This window comes from Amphiprion ocellaris, chromosome 18 (genome assembly GCF_022539595.1).
Source record: "Amphiprion ocellaris isolate individual 3 ecotype Okinawa chromosome 18, ASM2253959v1, whole genome shotgun sequence".
NCBI lineage: Eukaryota > Metazoa > Chordata > Actinopteri > Pomacentridae > Amphiprion > Amphiprion ocellaris.
In genome coordinates, this window is record NC_072783.1 from 21,985,279 (window position 1) to 22,006,441 (window position 21,163).

General features: G+C 39.9%; 1 long non-coding RNA gene across 1 annotated transcript; it reads left to right on the forward strand.

Moving 5' to 3' along the window:
- On the forward strand, positions 1-1,181 carry LOC129347337 (uncharacterized). Its single transcript, XR_008599387.1, has 2 exons — positions 1-201; positions 832-1,181. It is a non-coding gene; the product is annotated as an uncharacterized LOC129347337 (long non-coding RNA).
- Positions 1,182-21,163: the final 19,982 nt, after the last annotated feature.

The window sequence follows — 21,163 nt, forward strand, 5'->3', positions numbered from 1 at the left end:
GGAAAAGGTAACGCGACAGTAGCAGCCTTTTGTGGAGAAATTCTGAGGTTTGGTGAGCAGAAAACCACTAAAACTTGTGTAATCATTGAAATATATAAATATAATGACAACTCGTTTGTTAAATTTAAAGATATTGAGAGATTCAAGGCTGTGAACCCTTGTGAGCTGGAATTCCCCTTGCTGCGCGTGGTGCTTAGCATGGTAAGTCCCATTGAGTGTCTGTGTGGGCTAATTTAGCATGCTAATCGCCGCTAGCTTAAATGTTAACCTCCGATTGGAACTTCTGCTAGCTTTTCTTGAAAGAAAATGTGTATTGTGAGGCCACACGCCTAACAATGGGTTTATTTTACCAGATAACAAATGTTACTTGAAGGTTCCTGTGAAAATTATGTTCTAAAATTATGAAATGTGCTGTATTTTGTGTTTGTAAGCACTCTGTATTTTCTATGGTGCTAATCTGTGTCAGTACACTGTAGCAAATGTGTGTGTTAATGTCAAGTGCATTTACCTGCACTTTGCATAAATTTTGATATATTCTGATACATTTACAAGCCAATTGTATTTCTAGTCCACTTCTAAAGCAATTTTGGATTAATTTATAGGTGTATTCACCCTATACTTTTGAGCAGAGAAACTAATTACTTAATTACTAAATGTAAATGATTTTAATTTCATTTATTGGTAATCTAGAAAGTTGATGTTGAATTATAAATTGTTGTACAACGTGGAAAAAGAATGTAGAAACTATTGTAAAGCCTTTACAAACAGGGTAGCAAGCTACAGACACTGCAGATCATAGTTTAAGTTGCTTTATTCTGACCTGTTCCTCAGGTCGGGGTTTTTTTTTGGATCGGATTTGGAAATCTTGAGAAGAACCAAGGATCAACTTCCAGTGCTGGATGGCGAGCGTCAGCCCAAAGAGTCGAACAAACTGGTAGCTTGTAACCCAACTGGTTACAAACACACAACTGTGAACACTGAACTTTGAACCATTGACACTGAAAGACTGAAAGACTAAAACAAAAAAAACCACCAAAGACAAAAAGGACTATTTTTATTTCATTTTGTTTATCTTTTATTCTATTTTGAGACCGCTATTTTTTTTTTTTGTTGTTGTTTATTATTGTGCACAAACCCCTTTGCAGTTTGAACTCTGCAATTAAATGCAAATTGTCTTTTAATACTGTGTCATCTCCCTTGTTTTCACACACCCTGGAGTCTGATCTGGCCTAGCCTCCTTTCTACTGTAGTATTTTGGTTAAAGGTAACTATACTGCCATACCTAGTACAAAGACAGTACAGAAGCACTTTAAGTGTTAAACAAACAAAGAGCAGCTGCAGAGTCCAGGCAGGGAAAAAGCAACAAAAGTCCAATAAAATTAAGTCCTTAAGAGAAAATAAAGAAAAAGCCAAAAGGGGGAACCAAAACAGGAGAACAGAGACAAAGAGGACAAGGCAGAGACGTGAGATAGGGAAAGATGGAGGCCAACAGACTGACAAAGGAGAGAGGAGGACACACAAGTTAAATACATGAGAAGGAAAGGTAAGGCCAGTGTTATACATTCCATGTCTGCATCTTCTATGAATATGTGAGGTCCACATGATGGAAATTGTGTGATCTGCCTAAATTTGCAAGAGTCTGTGGTTCACAGTCTAAAATTTGTATCTGTGTCCTGTAAAGTCTGTATTATACTACAAGTCTACAATTCTACAATTTCATTTAGCAGATGCATTTATCCAAAGTGACATACACTACCGTTCAAAACTTTGGGTTCTCTTAGAAATGTCCTTATTTTTGAGAGAAAAGCAGTTTTTTTTTCAATGAAGATGACATTAAATGAATCAGAAATACAGTCTAGACATTGTTCATGTGGTAAATGACTATTCTAGCTGGAAATGGCTGATTTTTAATGGAATATCTCCATAGGGGTACAGAGGAACATTTCCAGCAACCATCACTCCTGTGTTCTAATGCTACATTGTGTTAGCTAATGGTGTTGAAAGGCTAACTGATGATTAGAAAACCCTTGTGCAATTATGTTAGCACATGAAAAAAGTGTGTTTTCATGGAAAACATGAAATTGGGTGACCCCAAACTTTTGAACGGTAGTGTAGATCTGTGAGTCGATACAACACAAGCAAGGATCTAGTCAAGAAAAAACAATCTGGATAAGTGCCATAAAATGCGTTCAAGTGTGATAACAGGACTGCGCTGTCTACAGGGAGTACAGACATAATAGGAAATTATTAGGGCTGGGCAAGTTAACACATTATTAATGTTAACTCATTAATGCAGACAATTATTTTATCGCACGCTAATGCAATTTTTTAAAATTATTGTGGGCGTCATCACGTCTCACCCAAACCAACAGTGGAGGGAGGCTTCAGCAGACTGGTTGGATGCAGCGTGTGGGAGAAATAGAGATGAACTGAAACAAGACAAGCTAACAAATGCTGCAGTGAAGTAGTTAGCTATAAGCTATATGGTGGATGTTAGTCTGAGGAACGTTCTTAGGATTGCAGTGAATGATGGCACATATGAGCCTCAACCTGCATCACTGGAAGGTTTTGTGTGTGACGATGTAAACTGGGACAATAATCTCGGATGTAGCGGTCTTGGGTTCGAGTCAGTCCTGCGGCCATTTGCTCTTCTCCCCACATTTCCTGTCACTCTCCACTGTCATAAATATTAAAGCCTAAAAAGGCAAAAAAAAGAAGTACAAACATGGACTTCATGTTCTGTTCTTGTGTTCTGCACAGTCAGTCCCAGCTGTGGACTTTTTTGTGTTCGACCACTTCACCTCCCTCTAACAGGGACAGCTGCTACTGAACATAGACTGTTTCTGCTGCTCCCAGATAAAAGAAAAACGTTTCTGCTGGTACCTGTTCAGAAAAAAGAACACAGATTTAGAAATGTTAACTTGCTGTTGCTGGGAAGGTTCCTGCTATAATGTTGTGATCATAGCTCTGAACTCCGAGGGGAACTTGTTTTTCTATAACAAACCACATAAAACATTAATGCCCTTGCAGTGGCAAATAGCTTTGATTTGATTACATTAATGTTTAGGTTGAGATTTACAAGAAATGTTTTAACTGCTGCTGTGTAAAGGGAAGACTGCTGTTAAAAAGCACTTTATTTGTTTAAAGTGTTTGCAACTTTAAAAGTTGCTACTTTAAAAATAAAAATGCAGGATACACTACTTTTAAATTCATGATTTTATTTCACACATTTTTCTGCGATTAATCACAGAAGAAAATCATGTAATTAGTCATGATTAAAAAAAATTTAATTGTTGCCCAGCACTAGATTTTTTTTTTTTTTTCTGTCAACTACAAAGGTGTTCAGTAAAGAGCTAGGTATTTGGTGTCTTCCTAAAGACTGAGAGAGACTTTGCAGATCGAACACAGCTTGGTAACTCGTTCCACCGCCGGGGAACCGCAGAAGAGAAGAGTCTAGCGGTCGACCAGCCTTGTTGTGGTGGTTGTGTGTATCAGGCACCTTTTGTTGGCCGAGCGTAGTGAGCGGGAGGGACCTGAATGAGAGAGTTAAGTTAGGAGGGAGCTGTTCATCGTAGTTTTGAACGCAAATGTCAGAATTTTATGCGGGCAGCAACTGGAAGCCAGTGAAACGATCTGAACAGCGGGGAGCTGTGGGCTGTTTTTGGCTGGTTGAAAACCAGACGTGTTGCTGCATTCTGGATCACTGCATTGTGGACACACACAGACGGCTGCAGACAACACAGAACCATAATAGTTGCTATTAACCTGCATTCTAGTCCACTGGAGTCTGCTGGGAGGACACTATTCTACACCTTGTCGAGGTATTCCATGCATACTGCCTTACTGGTGGAGTCATGGGCAGGAATTTTGGAGTGCATGGACTTGGGGAGATGATGAAATTTACGTCACAGGGACTCCGGTGGACTCACAGATGTGGAAAGAATAACGCTGACATAATAACAACTACGTGACCATGAAGCCCACAGCTGTCCGTGTGCATCCGTAAGGGAGCAGATATATGCGACTTAATGAGGTAGAGCTGAAACACATCTGGACACACAGGCAGCGAAGCAACTAAATGCTCACAACAAAGAGAATATCCAGAATTTGGTGAATCTTCACCAAATGCCCCCTTGCCTCTTTTTTGTTCGTCATATTTGAAAACACAATTTCAGACACTTATGTGTCTTTGAATATGTATTAATTTTTCTGGTAAGTATGACTGCTTGTTTATTAACAGGTTCCTGGCCTGCTGTCAGTTCGCAAAAGTGGCCTGCCTTTGTGTTTTCCATCTCTGACATGAGAATAAAATGTGTCTCTTGCCACCTTACTAGGCAAGGCAAGTTTATGTGTATAGCACAATTCATACACAAGGCAATTCAAGGTGGCAAAGAAATACACAGAGCTTTAAAGTTAATTCTAAAAATGATTTAAAGGTAGACAAGATCATACATTAAAATCATAGAAATAAAATCTAATTAAACAATAAAAGTGCATTAAAAGTCAAGAAAATAAATTAAGCATCTAAGAAAAAGCTGCAGCAAACAATCTGGTTTTCAGGCCTGATTTAAAAGCTGACAGTTTGAGCAGACCTCAGGTGTTCAGGAAGTTTGTTCCACAGGTGAGGAGCGTAATAGCTGAATGCTGCCTCACAATTTTTTTGGTTCTGGGAACACACAGTAAACCTGATGACCTCAGGTCTCTGGATGCTTCACGTGGAGTTAATAATGCCAGGATGCATTTTGATCCAAGACCACTGAGTGCTTTGTAAACCAGGAGGAAGATTTTGAACTCTGTCCTTTGACTGACAGGAAGCCAGTGTAGGGATTTGAGGACCGGTGTAATACAGTCCTGTTTCCTGGTGTTCCTGGTGTTTGTTAGGACTCTGGCAGCAGCGTTCTGGATCAGCTGCAGCTGCCTGATTGCTTCCTTGTTAGACTACCTGCAATAACCACGTTCCTTCAAATACCAAGGAGCACATCATAAAATAACTAACAAGATATCAGTTTTTCAGATCACATTACAACAATTTCCCATTTCCCCACTGCTGGCCTCATTTACAATATAGCTGAGTAAGAAAATAAAAGATGTAGGTGCATAATTAAGAAACTTGAATAAGTCTAATCCAATAAAATAAGCAAATGAAAAGGCAGAATTAGTAAAATAAAAACATTACAGACAAATGGAGGTAAATCTAAACTGCCCTCAGGATAAAAATAGTCATTTGTAGATTGTTCTGCATTGTATTCCAGGTTGCAGCTGCACAGTGAATAAAAGTGGATTTACTAAGCTTGAATATAAGAAAAAACAAAGCAAAAAAACCCCAGCACCTGCAGTGTAATCTAATCATCTGATTGTGTATGGTGACAGCAAAGAAGCAGAATAAGGTAGTTAGAAAAAAAAAACCATTTACATGACCTTAGACCTCGCTATCACACCTTACAGAGGGAGATGGAGGTTCACCTGACAGCTCACAACAAGGAGCATTCTCATTATCACCAGTAATTATAAATGTTATTGGCGTGAGTCACAGGTGCTTTTGTTTCAAAGCTAACGAAAAGCTGTCAAACTTTCAAACTAAAAGCCGTTTTTTTCAGATAATTAAAAGTCAAAACCTACTTTTTGAAATCATATCTTAGATTTTTCTTTTTACGCTCATCAGATTAACTACCTTCATGGATCATCAGCTGGTGGGAATGTTGCCCAGCTTTAGCTCAGTTTTGTGTTGTAACCATTTCTAGATTCTCGATTTAAAACAAGTTTTTTTTTCAACCAGCAGCAGCAAATGTTAACCAATTAGCCAGCCACCTTTGACATCACCTGATAAAATAAAATGTGCTAATGACGGCTGTTATTTCAGTCGACAAGAAATGTCACACCTGCTTTGTCTGTTGATATCTCAACTCAAGGGCCTGTATTTTTCTGATGCTAAGGATCATTATAATTTTAAATCTACACATGCGGAGCCGCAATAATTAGGGCTCAACAAACAGAGTTCAGTGCGACCTGATTTAATTTGAACTTCAAATTCAAATCTGCGGCCAGAGTTTATGGCACTTTGATGTTCTGCTGATCAGCCTCTAATTTGCATCTGTCCGCCGTCCAGAAACACCTTTTCAGGCACATCCAAAGGCAGCGACACGAAGAGCCATATTCGTCCTTGTCCAGCATGGTTTCCAGCTAGTTGACCTCTGTTGCTGCTTCCAAGGCACTTTCCAGCTATTAAACTAATTTGTTCCGGGCTCCTGCAGTCTTGCAAAAAGGTGCAGTGAGAAGGTTTTTCGGCGTACAGTTCGTCTTCGCAGGAGGGCTGTAATTAGCTCAGACTGCCTCACCTACACCTGTGCAGCCTGACAGATGCCTTGAATGATAAACACAGTGTGTCCCCACTCGAAATTTACAGGTAAAACCTGAATAAACAAGAATTACTTTACATTGACGCTAGGTTTTACCGGATATTACAGTGTGAGTGGGATCACTTAACCTTCTCGTTTAACCTCTTAATGTGTATTTTTTTTTTGTTGGGTCCAACTGAGGTGCAATTTAAAAGGGGTCACCTGCTGACCTTCAGTGGCGGTAATAGTGTCACTATCTCAGTAAGAGGACTTGTAATGCTGGCTGGGAGATTAAATCGGTTTAAATGTGTGGGGGCTTGTGTTTGTGAATCGGTGCATGTGTGTGTGTGAGAATACCTTCCTGTAGGGCAGGTCAATGTCACCGGATCACTGAGAATAGCCTCCTTATCTGCGTGCCGGTGCTGTTCCACTTGACACAAGGGACGGTTGTCAAATGAATCAAAGCATAAGAGCCTCCGCCACAACAAATAACCCTATTACCTTTGTGGGAGGATTGAGAGATGACTCCTGTGGACTCTTCCCTATTAATAATTAAAAACACTGATGCTGTTGTCACTTTTCATAAATCAAATTTGAACAGTACAGTGATGGAGGGTTTGTGTGCAGCGAGCATGTTGCTGTGTGTGCGTGCCGAGGTGAAATGACTTACAGCGTGACCTTAGCTGTTCCATGATGGATGTTGTCTAACAACCGTAGCTGGATTTTTTTATTCTTTTTTATTTTTGATGAGCCTCTGACAATTGATGGCGGTTCTGTAGAAATATTCACACCAGAGTGAACTCACTGAATAAATGCACATTTGCAAAAATTAATCAATGGCTGAAACATAATTTGTTTAATTGCCTTTTTTTTTTGTTGTTGTTGGTATGTTAATGTTGCATAGCGCCAAGAAGTTGAGAGGTTTGTTTACCTGCAAAATGAAAACTAATAGAATAAAAAGATATTTATAGAAACCAATTTGCCGCCCAGTCCATAAACAGCTCAGTAAATGAATAGCTGCTGCTGCTTCTCTGTGTCTGTGAGTCACTAAAAGAGCCATAGAAAACCTTCCTCAAGGCACTCAGCGTTATCACGAAGGACAGAGAGGTAATATAGTGTCACGCTGACAACTGTGTGTCTTGGAAGCTCCATGCATGTGCCGTGCATTTGTGCACTGTCTGATAGGCTGAATTTGTGCACATTTTATGTGTGTGTGTGTGTGTGTGTGTGTGTGTGTGATCACGGTTGTGTGCCATCAGGCCGTCCAGCCGCTGTGCAGGAGCCCATGGGACCTCTGTGATAAATTGTTGACAACCTGCAGTAATTACTGATCTGTGCTCTGATAGCTTCAGCCACCAAGTCCGAGCAGGAGCGATAAAACAGCAGATAGTTTTCAATCTCCCACTTCGTCATATATAATAAAGAGATCGCCCCGCTTGATCACCGGAGAAATCTGCTCAAACAAATTAATATTAGGTTGGTTGTTCCGTTTCTTGTTTGAGAGTGGTGGAATAAAAAAAAAAAAACTGGAGTATTTCTTCAGCTGTGACTTTTAACTTTGCTTTTCAATTTCTCTCTTTCTGTGAGTCACATTCCTTTGACAGAGCTATAATGGCGCCGAGATGAAAATAGATGAAAATAATGAATTCACTGCGCACATTCTCACATAAGGCACTGCAGCTACAGTGTGCCTGATGACATTTAGATTGTATTTGTGTTTCTCTGTGGGTGACACGTGTCAAAGAGCAAATCTTCGCTTTTCATCTCAGTGAATCTCTAATTACAGTGCAGCAAATCATGTTATTTCCTCCTATTGATATCCTCTCACCGGCTCGTTCGCAAAATCATTCACTCGCAGGAAATCAAGTAAATTGTGTATAACTGGTGTTTGGAATGTGACGCCTTTCTTGTAGCATCTGTTTGTATTATCAGACTGCATGCTTTCAAGCTTGTTTGTTGCGTGGCTGTTTTGCCAAGGGCATCTTAGCCACCATGCTAGCAGGCTAACAAAATGGGAAATTATCCCCCTGAAAGGCGAAAAAAGCACTTTGGATCAAACACTTTAATGAAGCAGTTGTAGTGTGGTTCAGACATGAATGGGTTAATTGTGATAATTTCCAACTGTGCGTTCACACGTCTCCTCTAATGTGTTGCTATAATGCACAGTAATGGGAGGTGTGAGAGGCTCTGATTACATCTCTGTGGTCTGCAAGCTACAAAGTTTGGAACTTTGATTCATTGCTGCCTTTTTCTTTCATAACTTCATTTTAATGTGTTCACATCTACTGCCGGTGATGCATATCCCCGAGTGTAATTTTGACTCGACTATTTAGCTTTTAGCTCAGTTTGAAGTGAAGTGGGAAGCGGTGAATTGGCTGTAATCGTCTTCTCATCCACTTTCCAGCTGGAACTGGTATTCGTAAGACAAACTGCAGCAATGCAGGGGATGTAGGCATCTGATTGGCTTTTTTGGATGTTCTCTCTGGCCTGTGAGAGGTGAAACAAAAACAGGATTTTAATTTTCATTTAATGCATACCTTTCATCTAAAACTTTGAGTGGGTTTGATGATAAACTGGAGGACACTTGATCCAAGCCAAGAGATGCTTCAAATTTGTACCCTGCATTAACAGAGAAACCTCAACACCCATCTGCAAGTTTGTAAGGCCTGTTATCTTCAAAAAAAAAATCATCAAATAACAAAATTAATCAGGACAAAAGCTGTAAAAACTGTGACCTCATTGATTTTTTTGCTTTCCAACAGTCCTTGAACTACCATCTCTGTGTCATTCACTCGGGGAAATTTATTAAATCTAAGCTTAAAATCATGTTTTCTTTCCATCAAATTCCTTTTATTTGCCAAAAATAAAACCTTTGCACTCAACAGATTCTGTCAAAAACTAAAAATGATGTGCTTCTCCTTGCACCTGAGAAACCCTTAATGACTAAACAGCAGCTAACAATATGACAAAAACTCTGAGTTTTTGTTTGAACTGCAGGCCACAGCAGATTAAAGACAAATATGAAAAAAAGTTGTAGAGATTGACAGCAAAATAAAACAGACTCGATCAATAAAATCGAATGGACCAAAGAGTGGTATACAAGGAAGCAAGTTGCGAGCAATTTGTTGGACGATACACTCAGCATGGTGTAGGGCTGGACCCGAATATCCAAATATTCGGTCATGACGGTGGTATCTGAATATTTACTTTGAAATCCGAATATTCAGATTCCAATCCCCGGAATATTCGGATATTCGTCCCTAATCGGGGCGAATATCCAGAGTCCAGAAACTGCTATTCGGGCCAGCCCTAGCATGGTGAAATATCTGTCTCAAGTTGATGTACAGAGTGGTATGAAAAGTGTCTAGTTTGTAGTGATAAAAATGTAAGCACTGAAATATCAGTAGAGTCTCTATGCAGCTAAACTGCATTTTTAATATTTAAGGGAACCCAGATTGCTTTTTGGGGTCCGAGCACCAATGGTGCAAAGAACCTCTTGAAACCCATGGGTTTATTATTATTTTACATCATTTTTCTGTCGCATTTAAAATTGCAATTTGAAGGCCTAAAAATATTCGAAACGCATGAAAATTTGCACACATATCTGGACTGACAAAAATGTTTGTATTTTAGGGGAATTGCACACGTGTGGGTGTGCTCCAATTTGCCTGTAACTTTATGTATGATCAGAGTCCAGCCCTCATCACCCCCATAGGCTGATATACATTCACAGTGATAGCACCACCTAATGGACAGTTTTGATGGATCGCCGTCAACAAGGCCATAGGCTGAAATACAGTCTCAGTCCCAGCGCCACCTGGTGGACATGTTTGGGTTCGCTGACCAGCGAGGATGAGAGCAACCGATCAATGCTGCTTACAGCTTTAATTTTAAAATTACAGTACCTTTTAACCAACATGCCTTTTCCATTTATTTTGTTGCTTTATTGTTGCTATTTTGCAGCCAACTAATCATATATGAGATATGATGGAACTTGTCACCCTGATAAACCAGAAAATAGAGACATGCTGGGAAAGAGTGGAATGTAACCTTAAGTCGGATATTTTCCTGAACCTAAGTCACCAGCAAGTGAAAATGAAACCAAAGTCTAAATATAAAGTTCCCACATGGGACACAAATCCCACATTTCTGGTTGAAAATCCTCAGACTTGTGCTACTGCTTTAACCCTCTTCAACCTTCTGACATGGACTTTGTGGCTTTTTGAAATTTACCTCATCGGAACAAAAAATGTTTCTTTGAAAGCATAATCAAGAATGCTGTTCTGTTGTATAAGAACAAACATTTTTGGGAGATGGGATTGAATAAATGGGTGGAATATAACATTGCTGAATCAACGTCACGTCTCACAATAAACATTCACACCAGTGAAAACATTGAAAGAGAGCGAGCATAGCAGTGATACGAGATAAGAATGTTTTCCAAATTAATTTGTTTTTTTTTTTATCAAATGCTGCATCTTCCTTTTCCAAATAAAGTGTCTTTTAATCAACCATTCACGCCTTTATCAAAACATTTTCTACTTTAGGAGCAAATTTATCAGTTGTTTTTATCACTTTACTTTGTTGAATTGCTTCCCCCACTGGGACCATCTATTTCTGGCCAACAAATCTGTTGTTTGTCATCATGTGCAGCCCTTAGGAGGATGTGAGAGGAGCTGAATAGGTTAATAATGTCAAATGGAAACTAAGGACCCATTTATTCAGTTGGCTTTTAGGAAGTGTTTTATTATTTGTTGGAAAAGTGCTCTTCACTTAGCGCTGGAGTTAATGAATCAATCGAGTTCAAACTTTTGCTAACATAATTTTAAAAAACACGTTGAATCATGTAATAGACTTCACAAACGTCACTGTGCTTTGCTGTTAGACACAACATTGATGTGTTGACAGGCTAATACTGGGCAGAACTGAAATATTGGATTCTTGGAGAGTTCAGACTGAAATAGTTTTTGACCCAACCAAACAACATCTATGGTTTTGACTGTGTGAGCCAGCAACTTTTAGGTTGAAGTTTGTAATGTAACCTCTCCACCTTTCATTAATGTTGTATCTGGCCTCCACTTGACACTGTTGACATTTCTCTGCACTCCACTCACTTCCTTCCCTCCTTTTCCTCTCTCAAACTGCTTACGAGTCCCTGCACTGCTGATGTAGACTCTAACAGACCCTCTCGAAATGTCCTCTCTGGTGAATATCACGTCCAAGATTGCCAAGCAGAGAAATAAGTTCTGGTAGCGAACCCTCCTGTGATGTTGTGAGGAAAACAAACTCCTCAAGAAAATAAGAACGGAGAGTATATCCTCACTGTTTTAAAATGTGACAGCATCAGAATGGACAGAGCTGCTGCTTTCTCCTGCAGATGGAACTGGCTCTGCACAAACACTCCAGTGGTGTTTGAATGTAATGAATCTCGGGGTTTTCTGTTCCTCACTTTTCATCTCCAAACAAACATCAAGGATCTTTATCCTCTGTCCATCTGTTATTGTTTGCCTCTGTGCTTGGACTGTTGGAAATTACATCTATGAATCACTGGGGGCATCTATTAACACAGAGCTGAGAAGATTAGTCGATTGTTCAGTTAGTCATTTAACAGATTATCTGTGGCTGTTTTTTTAATTGTTAGCAGTTTGAAACAGTGATTGTTTTCAAGCAAAGTCAGTAAAAGATAGCTGAACATTCTCTGTTTTTTAGCTTCTCAAATAAAGAGTTACGGCTTTTCATTGGTGTTAATCGCTGTAAAGGGTAGTGGTGGATCAGCAGTTAAGGTTAGGACTTTCGGTTACTGGTGGGAAGTTCAGGAGTTCAAGCCCGAGCACTGCCACCATTGAGTTGCCCTTGAGCAACGTCTTTAACTCTGTGGGGGCGTCATAGTGTGGCTGACCTTGCGCTTTGACCCCAACTTCCTAACAAACTGGGATATGCGAAGACAGCATTTTATTGGATCTACTGCGATTAGAATCAAACTGAATCTTAAACTAAACATGATACATATACTATACTTTGAAGTTTGTTGTTTTAAGAATTTTTATAGACTACCATTATTTAATTGGGAAAGTGATGATTGGTAGATCAAAGTCATAAGTCCTGTCCAACAGATGAGCACAAGCATATGCACTAACTCTGTAACATTACTCCACCTACTAGTCATTCATTTGACTCACCCCAATAATGATTGTGATCCCAGCATTGCTGAGTTTCTACAAGCAATTCTATGAGAAAAACCCAATTGGAGGAAAAATGAAGGCAATCTAAAATGCCAAAACCTGTTGTTCCTTAAATGTCCACTTGGGGCTAATTCCAAAAGCGAGTCGATCCCCATAGACCTCCATATTAAAATGTCCAGTTTTACAGCAGAAATAAACATGTTTAGAGTCTGGTACAAAAGATGATTTTTGTCTCTATAGGTTATTTTCTCACTCAGGACAACTTTACAGGGGTGATTTTTTTTTAAAAAAGATAACTCACACATTCAAATTGTATTAAGGGTTTAAGTTAGAAATAAATAGGAGGGGTCACTGCTTTTAATAACAACTGGGTGCTGTTATAGGACAGTCTACGTCCATCCTCAGCTCCACTCACGCTCCACCTCTTTGCTTATTTTTAGATCAGCTGGAACTTAGGAGGAGTCAGGTACTGCCAAGATAGTGACAGTAGTCACCGCTCTGTAGGAAACCTATGGGTGATGTGGCTCGTCAATATTAAGGACAGAATTATTTAATCCTTTGCAACACTGAGGGTTTGTAAAGCCCTTTGAGGTGACACCAGCTCACCTGCCCAGGAGAAGAGCAGCAAACTTGGAATTGTACTTGGGGTTGACGCCATCTTCAAGTTTTCTCCATGTCTGAAACGCTCCACAGTCAGTATTAACATGTGCTTTACTGAATTATTCTCAGACTCTTTCTCACTCTCTTTTTCATAAGGCCACATCCGTTTGTGTCTGCAGTTGTTCCCAGTACTGGAACAGCAACTTTTGCTTCAGGATTTTGTGCCCTTTCTTGACAGCCACTTTCTGAAAACACCTGTGATTGGCCAAAGGCTCTCGTCACACGTTTCATTTTCTAAAACAGACCCAAGAGGACATGCAGAAGTCTAGTTTCCTCTCAGTTTACTTGAATTACAACATACTGAAAGGTCTTTGGAGCCTCAGTAAAAAGCAACTAAATTTTACTTTGAGTTGTTTTTTTTTTACTGAAACGGCTACAATCACCATGACCTGGATGTCTGAGAATATACAGACATGCTGAAAGATTGTCACCAGGTTTGACACCAAAAAAACAACACAAACCAATCAAGCTTTATTTAAAAATTCAGATAATTAGTTGCATCAGTATGATAAAATAAATACCACAAGTGGAACAATACTAAACAAAACCAGCACTCACAAAACACTGATAAACCACCCAACAACATTTAACACAGAGAATCAGTGTTATCAAAGACATAATAACAGCATATTATTGACTTTATTATCTGTAATATTGATCACTATGTCTGTGAGGGAGAAACAAGTTTTAATATCATTTCAAATACATATAAGTGAAGTAAGAGCTCCACAATGTTGGTCTTCATACTTTAATTTAATTGCAAACGCACAGTGTCGAAAGCCATTGACTTACTTGATCCCAAATCATATCAGGATTGTTGGTGATACTTATCATATCTGCTATTTATTCGTAGACAGTTTACACTAACTTGCTCTCTACTGAATCTTCCATCTTAGTTGGTTCATCCTGCCCTCATTTTCATTATTTTGTGCACTGGAGTGATAATCAGTGTGAACAAATTAACATAGGCCCGCCGGTTAAAAATGCTATTTAAATCAAATGTTTTATTTAGCTCCTGCAGCAAGTGTCTTGTTTTCCCCTCATATGCTCTAATTAGTTGTGTTTGCTTGATTGCATTGGTTTATTGATTTTTTAAAATTTCATTTAGTCTTTATAAAACGTGATGAACTGCAGGTATAATCTCAGAGGATGAGCTGAATTGTAATCTATTATCGATACGTGCCCTGTAGGGATTATTGCTGATTGCCATTCAAAACCATACATGAAGGAGATGCAGGTTTGTCTGCGCTGTCGCCGTTCCCTGTCCTTGTGATGTCAGGATCCGTTCTCAGATGGCAGACAGAGCAAAGGAATTTCAATGCTTGCAGTGTATCCTCCATCTTTCTGATGCTACAGCAGCTGTGAACTGAGCCGTGATACAATCCCTAATTAGACGCGATGGTTTAATCAGCCTAACAAGGCACAGTCAGTCAGTCCGTCAGTCTGACAGACTCCTAATGAACCAACAAGTGTTTGTAGTAAGAAGAAACCTCACTCTGTGTGTGTGGATGAATGGAAAGCTGTAGTATTCTTTCAGCATGTTGCCATAAACTGATTAAAAAGCGTCGGATTCTTGGTCAGCAGCAGTTGTGAAGATTATACGGACCAGTGGGAGAATCACCTACAAGATTCACTATAATAACTGCAGATGTCATAGAGAATGTCCTTCGCTTTAAGAAGGGCTATTTAAATAAATCCCATTATCAATATGCTGAGGCAGTTTCTAACATCACAGGGAAAAAAAGATGTGGAGGAAAAGGGAAAAGAGTGAATGACAAAGAGGAGATAGATAGACAAGGAGAGCGAGCGAGATGTAAAATGGTGTCTAACAGAGATGAGAAACAAAGAATGAAGGGTGGATGGGGGTGAGGAGATATGATAATAGATTCACTAAAGAGCCAAACCAATTTCCATTCTTAACCTCATCCAGACCAGCTGATGATTAAGAACACAGCTGGGGTCACCTTGCTGCAGCTCTCCTTCCTCCATTCCAAATTAGAGACACTTATGGATTCATGACATGCATAGAGTGGATAGAGTCACTCTGAATTATATGCCAATATATAAAACAGGACGCCTAAAGTTAATAAGTCAGACTTGCCAAGATAGCATATGTATGAGAGGATGTTAAGGAAGCAGAGTGATCTATTTTTGCACTGCATGTGGGAGGTTAGAAACAGGAGACTTAAGTTGCGTTCCGGAGGTTCTGAACTTCATCCGCTTCTGAACTTAAAACTTTTAGCTATTTTTGCACAGATTTTAATGAGCCACTCTAGTCATTAAGTTTCACTCTTCCAAAAAGTTGAGGAGTTATTGCAAGACATATTTTTACAATAGTACTTAGGTTTGGAAGAAATGATTATGATTTCACATCTGTATGCCAAATATGAAGGGCTGGTTAGCTTAGTTTAGCCCAGTGACAGTGGATGTGAAGTGGCTTTGTCCAAAACACTGATTATGCATAAAAGAAACAGGCAACCACTGGGCCCTCACCCACTGTTTTTGTTGCTGGTTTTAAAACCTCTAGTTCAGAATTAGGTTGTCACCATCTTGCTCTATCAAAACCAGATGTGATAAGTGAGGGGTGGATCTCACTGAGATTAGACAGAAGCTATGTACCCCAAAATGAAACCAATCTGTCAATAACAAGGCTCCCCATCTAAAAAACATACCCTGCTTTATCCTGTGTTTTTCTAAATGGGACCATATTTTACACAATGAACATCATGCTGTATTGAAGGAGACTTGAAACTAGCAATTGCGACCATACATTTATTAGGAAAAGGTTTATTGAGGGAACAATCAAGTTAGAAGTTGGGATGTTTTCTCATTGACTTCAATAATATCAGGCTTCATTTTGCAACCAGGAGTTGGCTGGTTGTTGGCTGTTGGCTGGTCTGATGCACATTTGCATGGCTTCACTTTTTTTTAAAAAAAATATTATTTTTTGGGCATTTTTGCCTTTATTCGATAGGACAGCGTGAGAGAAACAGGAAACATGAGTAGAAAAGTGGGGGAATGACATGCAGTAAATTGCCATGAGTTGGACTCATGGGTCGCCTGCCCAGCTGAGCTATCTGGGCACCCCCATTGGCATCACTTTTCAGAATCAAACTGACATTCATCTTTTATATTGTTAGCAAAGCAACAAAATCCACGGAGCAGCCCCTCTAAAGGACACTAAACATGTCATGTCACATTTGTTAAATCTGTGAATGGGTTTCTTGCCATACAACTCTCTGGAAGTAGTGGTACTTGGCCATGGACTGTTTACGGAAGAGAAGTATTGAAGCGGTCTGCACAGTGGATCAGTGGTTAGCGCTGTCTCCTTATGACTTCAAGATCCCCGGTTCACGTCGGGCCCTGGGATCTTTTCGCATGGAGTTTGTATGTTCTTTCTGTCCATGTGTGGGTTTTTTCTGGGTACTCCAGCTTCCTCCCACAGTTCAAAGACATGCCTTGGCAGACTGTTGATTGATTGTAAATTGTCCGTAGGTATGATTGTGTCTGTATATGTATCTCTGTGACAGACTGGTGATCTGTCCAAGGTGAACCCTGACTTCACCCCAAGTCAACTGGGACAGACTCCAGCCCCCTGCAACCCTACTGAGGATTAATCTGTGTATAGATAATGGATGGATGGAAGTTTTGAAGTGTTCCAGGTTTTTGGCATCTTGGCAGCATGTCATCGCCAATCCAAAAATAAGCAAAGCAATGGAGTGTGCGTGGAACTGTGTGGAAAATGAACTGTCCTGGGACGACAGATGTATATAGAAGATGAGTGTAGCTGCAGGACTGACATGGAAGTGACTCAAAATTTCGTTCTTTCTATCAGCTGGGTAGAGCTCCTCTAGTTGCAGAAAGAACCAGATTGTATAGAAGTCTATGAGAAAATGACTCCACTTCTTACTTGATCTGTTAGTTTATTGTCACAATTGCTAGATGCAAGAGTTCTCAAATGCGCCATGATGTTCATTTTGTAAAGTATGACGATAAAGGGTGGGGCTACCATGTGACTGACAGGTCACTACTGCATTCCCGTCCATGATGTCCTTGGTTTCTTAGGCAGATGAACAACTAGCTCATTATGTGTGGTTTCAAAGGGCCAAGATGGTGATGGCCAAATGCCATACTCAAGGCATTAAAATGGTTGTCCACAAACCAGAGGTCAATCTTTTCTATACAGTCTAAGCCTATGACAACCGCCTGTCACTCAGCATGGCCACACCCATAATTACACACAATTTTAAGCAATTAATTTTGAGTAAAGTTACTCCTAATACAGCTGTCTTGAATGGGGAGACCAAAATCATTTTTGTACCAGGCAGTGCACATGGTTATTTTTGCAGCAAAACTGGACAGTTTGAACATGAGGGTCTATAAGGACTGAGTTGCTTTTGGAGCCTCAAGTGGCCAATTCAAGGGACTACAGTTTTGTGACTTCCACATTTGTTACATTTTCCTATTTACTGCTTGCCAAAAAATGCTTTGGCCAGCAATCCATCATTAAACCAACAGATCTTTTTCACACGTTGGTAAGTTTTTGTATGGGTTAAACATCCCAGATATAAGGCATTAACTGGTCTGTGTTTTACTTGAATTTCAAAATGAGCCGGGCTAGCTGTGGGTTTTTCCTAAGCAAGCAAAGCTAACAGAAGACATAATACAACTCTTTTCAAAGACTAGTAGTTGGGGTGAATTAATTGTACTCCTCAGGACAAGCAAAGTTTTGTATTATATTAGCAGAATGCCACTTTAACAGTTTATGGTTTACATTTGCATCTAGTTAGAGTTTCTGTAGGCGGTTCTGTTTGTCTTTGTCTCACTGCTCATCAGAAAAACCTTCAGTTCTTTCTCTTGTCACTCCAAACAAACCAGTTTTGCTGTTTTGAAAATTTCATATGCACCGCAAGATTTGAAACACCTGGAGCAGCTGTTTTTTCTGGCATCACACCAGGACCTTGTTGGAACAGTGCAGCAGTGGGATTTTCTTTTGCAAAACATGAGCGTTCAAAACTGATCTGGTATTCAGTGAAACTTCACCCGGCGCTGATCGGACGACAGTCTACTTTATGCTACTACAACCACCAGATCCTCCCCTTCTTTTATCCACTGCTCCACTCCTTTTCTTCTCTGGGCTCATTTATCCCTTTCAAGTGTAGCTTAGTGTAATTGACTCCAAGTGCAAAGCAGAGCTGAAATTGTTCACAGTAGCTCTACAATTTCTAGTATTATAGAAATAGAAAGCAAGGAAAGCCATTTCTGTTCTTCTTTTGCCTCCTTTTTTGCATTATTGCAGTCATTTTCATAACAGTAGGTTTGAATCCCTGATGTGAGCTCTCTCTTCCTCTGTGCAGGAATATTCTATTAACAGTTCATATGGAATGTTTGATCTTATAACCAAGGGTTAAACTGAGATGTGTCATTTGGGGGAAGCTATGTGGTTGCAGAAACAATGATGGCCAAAAAAGTTTTACATGCAAAGACCTACATTTGAATCAAAAAACTATTTAAGGAGTTGGCCTGTGACTGATATCATTTGATAGACAGTGTATAATAAGGCCTGATAACGAGCTACTACTCTGAGTGTAGCAGTGTGCAAAGAAATTATCTAAGGATCATAAATGCTTTCTGTAAGTCCACTCTCCTGTATATCAGCAACAACTAGAGGAATTATGGTGTCAGGCTACCCGTAAAGGAAGAGAGAATATTAATATGAATGATTTAATATGCACACAGTAGTCTTTTTTAATAATTACATTAAAAAGGAATTCATTTACATTCTACTTTTTTTTAAAAAATATGCACAGACATGAAATATGCTTGAGCTGAGAAATTATCAAACTAGCTTGCATTACCTCGCCATGGTGTAATTTGAGTTGCTCTGATATTCCGCTCAAACTACGCTCAGTAGCTCGACAGTGAAACTTGTAAATGAGCTTGCCAGCTGGGTTAATGTAACAGTTAGCTCACTTACCTCAACAAGGCCTACTGGGACTTGTTTCATAGCAGTGGGGAGCTTTAGCTTTGTTGCAGGTGGGAGCAGGTGGTCAAAGAGTAAAGTGTTTTTAAGTTAATGCTAACCAGAAGCATGGCGTCGACAAAAGAGCCAGTTAAAGCCAGTTTTAAAATCTCACATTTGGACTAATTTCCCCAGTTGTTACTGACAAAGATGAAAAAGAATTAGAGAAGGCTGCAACAAATGTGAAAAGCATTGATTGGTTATGCAACAGATCTTGAGGTGACATATCTGCTCCATTCTTAAGATACATGCATACTTGTTCCTGCACAAGATAGTATCAAGACATGTATGAAATGTGCACTTATTGCCCTACATTAACAACTTCTTCTGAATGAATGAAGACACAAAATCAGTGGAATACTAATGGCGGCTTTCCAATGCAGGAAATTGGAGCAGGCAAGAAGTAAGACAAATGTTTAAAGAAAGAGCCCTGTAATCAATCCTTTCAGGTTTCAACTGTGGTGTAGGATTGACAGCTTAGACTGCACCATGCACCATAACAACCACAAATAGCAGTTACTGGATGTTTTCTGCTTTGAATATGATCCTAAAAAAGTTTCTACAGGTTGATTCTTGGGGTCAAAAGACACATAAAGCTTCCTGCAGTGGACTTTCTGTTGTGTTGCCATTAATGGTCAGAATGTTTATGGGCGAAGGTAGAATACAAAGATTGCGAGAAAAGGCGCTAAAGTTCAATAAGCCAGCAGGAGTGTATGGAAGCAGGATTAAGAGAACAGTTCTGTGCTGAGCTCTAGCCTACATATTGTGAAATAGCACCATCTATCCCTGAAATCTGTATCATCTGACTGACAAAAGAGGGGGTTTCTTTCCAAGGTGGCATCCAGTATTGACATTGTTTTACAGCTGCAATTAGACTAGAGTTATTACACCTCATGGTATGAGACTGGGATTTGTAAAAATATATACTTTCTTGAATTTGAATGTAGTGAGACTAAGCATCACCCAATTTAACCCCTGTCTATGAGCATGTAAGCCACTGCCTGCTTTCCTGTAAGAGTCACACATAACACAAGTCTCCCATTGGCAGCAATAATAACCACACTATCAGTGTAAACTCATTAGGGAATGTTAGCTTTATCTTTAATTTTGTAATTAACTGGGAGCACTCAAATAATCCTCCAAACATGTAAAAGAAAAGTGAAAGCACATGCAGTCCACGGGAGAAAAAACAATTAATAGCATAATCAGTGGGGCGTACGAGCTGTTCTCTAATTGGTGCCTGTTCTGACCTCGTTATCACACACACACACGCACACAGACACACACACACACACACACACACACACACACACACACACACACACACACACACACACACACACACACACACACACACACACACACACACACACAGAGGTAAACTCCAGGGCCGTATACTGATTCATGATGATGATATTTCCATGTAACTTCATGTGTTTCCCATTATCTCACGCTGTAACAAGACCATGACCTAATGAGTTTGGATGGTAAAAAAAAGAGAAGAAAAAAACACATTGTCAGTTAAGACCAGGTGTCTGTGCAGAAAACTACATGTGAAGACTTGAGAGGGGAAAAGAGAGGTATTTGAAATCGGTGACAGTAAAGTGTTGGATTATGTTCCCGATTACAACAGCCACGTTTCACATGCACACAGACCAACCCTCGGTCTTATTTTGCTCCACCTGAAGGGCACACATTACATGATTTCTATTAGAAAACGGCACATTACATCCTTCCTCCAGCATCCAATTTCCTCGCGGTGGCTGTGCAGGCTAACAGGTTAATAGGTTCAGTGGTAACCCTGTGGTAAATTGGTTGCTCTGCAGTGGTTAAGGGAGTAATCAAAGCGGCTGATTGCGGACCATTCACCTGTCCTGATCCCAGAGGTCGCACCATCAAACCGGCCGGTCACGCTGCTGCTGGATGCTGTCGGCCAGGCGAGCAGATGGCTAATTGAACGGGCC